Genomic DNA, 6,044 nt, shown 5'->3' on the forward strand with positions numbered 1-6,044 from the left:
GAACGATTTGCCCACCTGCTACTGCAGGGCCAACAGCTGTGTACATTGCTGTTTCTTTCGGCTATCGCCCGGTCACATAAGGCCCATAAAGTCCAAATGATAGAATACCTTCGATTTTGTTACGAGAGCAACAGACTACCTGTGTAGCTCTCCCTGGTCCTCGATTAAAGCCCAAGCTAAATTATAAGTTGACCATGTTGGGGAACACAGTAATTTCAAAAAAATTCCTACACACACGCAAGATCTATCATGGTGATGCATAACAACGGAAGGGGAGAGTGTAGTCCACGTACCCTCATAGACCGTAAACGGAAGCGTTATGACAACGCGGTTGATGTAGTCGTACGTCTTCACGATCCGATCGATCCTAGTATTGAAAGTACGGCACCTCCGCGATTTGGACACGTTCGGCTCGGTGATGTCCCACGAACTCTCGATCCAGCTGAGGGTCGAGGGAGAGCTTCGTCAGCACGACGGCGTGATGACGGTGATGATGAAGCTATCGGTGCTAGGCTTCGCCTAAGCACTGCAACAATATGACCGAGGTGGATTATGGTGGAGGGGGCACCGCACACGGCTAGGAGATCAATGATCAACTTGTGTGTCTGTGGGGTGCCCCCCTCCCCCGTATATAAAGGAGTGGAGGAGGGGGAGGGACGGCCCTCTATTGCGCGCCCTGGAGGATTCCTACTCCCACCGGGAGTAGGATTCCCCCTTCCCTAGTTGGACAAGGAGAGAAGGAAGGGGGAGAGAGGGAGGAAGGAAAGGGGAGCGCCGCCCCCCTTCCTAGTCCAATTCAGACCAGAGGGGGAGGGGGCGTGCGGTCTGCCCTGGTTGCCCCCCTCTCTCTCTCCACTAAAGCCCATTAGGGCCCATATACTCCCCGGGGGGTTCCGGTAACCCCCCCGGTACTCCGATATATGCCCGAACTCACTCGAAATCCGATGTCCAAATATAGTCATCCAATATATCAATCTTTCTGTCTCGACCATTTCGAGACTCCTCGTCATGTCCGTGATCATATCCGGGACTCCGAACTACCTTCAATACATCAAATCACATAAACTCATAATACCGATCGTCACCAAACGTTAAGCGTGCGGACCCTACGGGTTCGAGAACTATGTACATGACCGAGACTCATCTGTGGTCAATAACCAATAGCGGAACCTAGATGATCATATTGGTTCCTACATATTCTACGAAGATCTTTATCGGTCAAACCGCATAACAACATACGTTGTTGCCTTTGTCATCGGTATGTTACTTGCCCGAGATTCGATCGTCGGTATCATCATACCTAGTTCAATCTCGTTACCGGCAAGTCTCTTTACTCATTCCGTAATGCATCATTCCGTAACTAACTCATTAGTCACACTGCTTGCAAGGCTTATAGTGATGTGCATTACCGAGAGGGCCCAGAGATACCTCTCCGAAAACCGGAGTAACAAATCCTAATCTCGATCTATGCCAACTCAACAAACACCATCGGAGACACCTGTAGGTATAAGTGTTCTCCCTGAGAGATCATCTTATAATGCTACCGTCAATCAAAGAAAATAAGATGTATAAAGGATAAACATCACATGCAATCAATATAAGTGATATGATATGGCCATCATCATCTTGTGCCTTTATCTCCATCTCCAAAGCACCGTCATGATCACCATCGTCACCGGCGCGACACCTTGATCTCCATCGTAGCATCTTGTCGTCTCGCCAACTATTGCTTCTACGACTATCGCTACCGCTTAGTGATAAAGTAAAAACAATTACATGACGATTGCATTTCATACAATAAAGCGACAACCATATGGCTCCTACTAGTTGCCGATAACTCTGTTAAAAACATGATTATCTCATACAATAAAATTTAGCATCATGTCTTGACCATATCACATCACAACATGCCCTGCAAAAATAAGTTAGACGTCCTCTACTTTGTTGTTGCAAGTTTTACGTGGCTGCTACGGGCTGAGCAAGAACCGTTCTTACCTATGCATCAAAAACCATAACAATTTTTCGTCAAGTGTGCTATTTTAACCTTCAACAAGGACCGGGCGTAGTCACACTCGGTTCAACTAAAGTTGGAGAAACTGACACCCGCCAGCCAGTTGTGTGCGAAGCACGTCGGTCAAACCAGTCTCGCGTAAGCGTACGCGTAATGTCGGTCCGGGCCGCTTCATCCAACAATACCGCTGAATCAAAGTATGACATGCTGGTAAGCAGTATGACTATTATCGCCCACAACTCTTTGTGTTCTACTCGTGCATATAACATCTACGCATAGACCTGGCCCGGATGCCACTGTTGGAGAACGCAGTAATTTCAAAAAATTTCCTACGCACACGCAAGATCTATCATGGTGATGCATAGCAACGAGAGAGGAGAGTATAGTCCACGTACCCTCGTAGACCGTAAGCGGAAGCGTTATGACAATGCGTTGATGTAGTCATACATCTTCACAATCCGTCCGATCCTAGTACCGAAAGTACGGCACCTCCGCGATCTGCACACGTTCGACTCGGTGACGTCCCACGAACTCTCGATCCAGCTGAGTGTCGAGGGAGAGCTTCATCAGCACGACGGCATGATGACAGCGATGATGAAGCTACCGGCGCAGGGCTTCGCCTAAGCATTGCAATGATATGATCGAGGTGGATTATGGTGGAGGGGGGCACCGCACACGGCTAAGAGATCAATGATCAACTTGTGTGTCTATGGGGTGCCCCCCGTATATAAAGGAGTGGAGGAGGGGGAGGGCCGGCCCTCCGGGAGTAGGACCCCCCCCTTCCCTAGTTGGACTAGGAGAGAAGGAAGGGGGAGAGAGGAAGGAAGGAAAGGGGGGCGCCGCCCCCCCTTCCTAGTCCAATTCGGACCAGAGGGGGAGGGGGCACGCGGCCTGCCCTGGTTGCCCCTCTCTCTCCACTAAAGCCCATTAGGGCCCATATAGTCCGCGGGGGGTTCCGGTAACCGCCCGGTACTCCGATATATGCCCGAACTCACTTGAAAACATTCCGATGTCCAAACATAGTCATCCAATATATCGATTTTTATGTCTCGACCATTTCGAGAATCCTCGTCATGTCCGTGATCGTATCCGAGACTTCGAACTACCTTTGGTACATCAAATCACATAAACTCATAATACCGATTGTCACCGAACGTTAATAAGCGTGCGGACCCTACGGGTTCGAGAACTATGTAGACATGACCGAGACTCATCTCTTGTCAATAACCAATAGCGGAACCTGGATGCTCATATTGGTTCCTACATATTCTACGAAGTTCTCTATCGGTCAAACCGCATAACAACATGCGTTGTTCCCTTTGTCATCGGTATGTTACTTTCCCGAGATTCGATCGTCGGTATCATCATACCTAGTTCAATCTCGTTACCGGCAAGTCTCTTTACTCGTTCCGTAATGCATCATTCCGTAACTAACGCATTAGTCACATTGCTTGCAAGGCTTATAGTGATGTGCATTACCGAGAGGGCCCAGAGATACCTCTCCGACAATCGGAGTGACAAATCCTAATCTCGATCTATGCCAACTCAACAAACACCATCGGAGACACCTGTAGAGCATCTTTATAGTCACCCAGTTACGTTGTGATGTTTGATAGCACACTAAGTGTTCCTCCGGTATTCGGGAGTTGCATAATCTCATAGTCATAGGAACATGTATAAGTTATGAAGAAAGCAATAGCAACAAACTAAACGATCATCGTGCTAAGCTAATGGATGGGTCAAGTCAATCACATCATTCTCTAATGATGTGATCCCGTTTATCAAATGACAACTCTTTGTGCATGGCTAGGAAACTTAACCATCTTTGATAGACGAGCTAGTCAAGTAAAGGCATACTAGTGACACTCTGTTTGTCTATATATTCACACATGTACTAAGTTTTCAGTTAATACAATTCTAGCATGAATAATAAACATTTATCATGATATAAAGAAATATAAATAACAACTTTATTATTGCCTTTAGGGCATATTTGCTTCAGACCAAATGACCAATAATGCCCAGAAGTATTGATCTGAAGGTTGGAAACACTAATAGCGTGAGAGAGTTCCAATAGTGTGCATAGATGGATTATAAGTTGATCAAACAAACAATAATGCCCAGAAGTATTGATTTGAAGATTGGAAACACTAATAGCAGAGAGGGCTCCAATAGTGTGCACTTATAATGTCTTTAAATTGCTAATACCTGATATCGGTTTAATGTTTACTTGATCATTAAGGGCTCCAGGCTCCTACTCGTCCCCTTGGCTTCGCCACTATCGATCTTGTGATAGTGGTATTCATGTGTTGTTCCCTTTTTGGATGCCTTGTCATTGAAACACTTCTTTCACAATCGGGGGTGTTGTCTTACAACTTCATTCTTGAGTTTGCTTGGACATGACTTTCAGAGGTCATGTGTTTTTTCTTTTCTTATTGGTGTGCGTGTGCGTTCGTGTTGGCTATGCACATCTTAGTCGTGCAGAGACCTGGTGTGCAATACTTGTATTTTCGTGATGCGTGGTGCGATTTATAAATTAATAAAATCCAACCCTTTATGGAAAAGAACGAAAATTGCAGGCCATTCAAGCATTCAGCCCAAGGTAGGGACTAACGTCAAAGAAAAAAAAAGGCCGAGTAGCCCATCCCCATCGCCTGGTTCTCTCCTCAAGCCCATTTCGGGAATACCATCAGCGCTCAGCGAGTCGCCCACCGATTCGCCGTTTCCACAGCTGCCGCAACCCTCCGGCGGCGGCGCTGCGCGGCGGCGCTGGCATCCGGCGTGGCGTCGTGCCTCCGATCCGCGCTCCTCGGCGATCCGGCTTGGCGACAGGCCGCAGCAGCCGAGCGGCGTGGCCTTCGTTGATTATTGAAGAAGGAACACTCCGCCGTAAGTTATTTTGGCTTCCTAGATGAGATTTGTTCGCGGTGAATTCAAGATTTATTGAAGAAGCAGCATCATGAATTCATGCGGCCTGCAGCGCTAAGTTCTTTGGGCTATCAGATTGCCCAGTGAGGATTGATGAGATTGTTCTGGTTAATCTTAATTCTGTTCACATGCTTTTTTCAGATTCAGTTGATTAACTGAATCCAGTCCAGTTCCCTGCTATTTACATTTCCTTTTCTTCTTATTCTCTAGCTCCTACAGTACTAATCTCAAAGAATTAATCTTTTTCATGGGTAGTCTTGTACTCTCTCTGTCCCGCAATATAAGATTTTATCACATTCAATATGTGAGTACTAGGAAAAATACCTTTTGCATCGCGACAGGTGAAAAAACTCTCATATGCCTCTAGCCCGTAATACATAAAGGATGAAGTATTTGGTGGTTAGTTAAGACCTGACATGTAAAGATAAAGAAGCAAACGAAGTAAGCAGAGAAACATATCAATTATTTGAGATTCACTTTGGCACGGAGCCTGGTACGTCGCGAATTGTATGCTCCCCGCTTAATTGGCCAAAGTGGCCGATTTAGTTTAAACCTCTCCTGGTACCGTAGGTGTAGAGCCCCACCCGATTTATTATTCGGTAGAGAGGCCGCGTTCCATTCCATTCCATATTTCTCTTGCGTTCCTTCCATATTTCTCTTTCCAGTCGCACGGGAATTCACTCTCGCCACAAATTTATTCTGTGGGAAGGCCAGGTTCCATTCCTTATTTCTCTTTCACACTACTAATTGATGATTGACCACTGCTCATTGAGGGGAACTTGTCGCTGCTCTGGTAAGGGATAGATCCAAATACTGCTGACGGAGGGTCAGGGCCGGAGGGGGCTGCTGGTGGAGGGGATACCACCTGCAGATGCTGATTTGGGAGGGGCGGCGGCTCCTCCTCCAGGAGCGCGAGGGAGCAACTGATCGAGCAGGAGGGAGGAGTGGCCTAAACCTAATGTTGTGGCAGCTATGAAAACTGAAAAGTAGGGCGGTAAAGGGAGGAACGGGTCAGATTTAGGCCAAAATATGCCGCCCAGTTAATCAACCCAGCTGATAATTCGGTCTGACAGAACGATTAACTGGGCCTCTGAGTTAATGGGCC

Source organism: Triticum dicoccoides, chromosome 3B (assembly GCF_002162155.2).
Source record: "Triticum dicoccoides isolate Atlit2015 ecotype Zavitan chromosome 3B, WEW_v2.0, whole genome shotgun sequence".
NCBI classification, from domain to species: Eukaryota; Viridiplantae; Streptophyta; class Magnoliopsida; order Poales; family Poaceae; genus Triticum; species Triticum dicoccoides.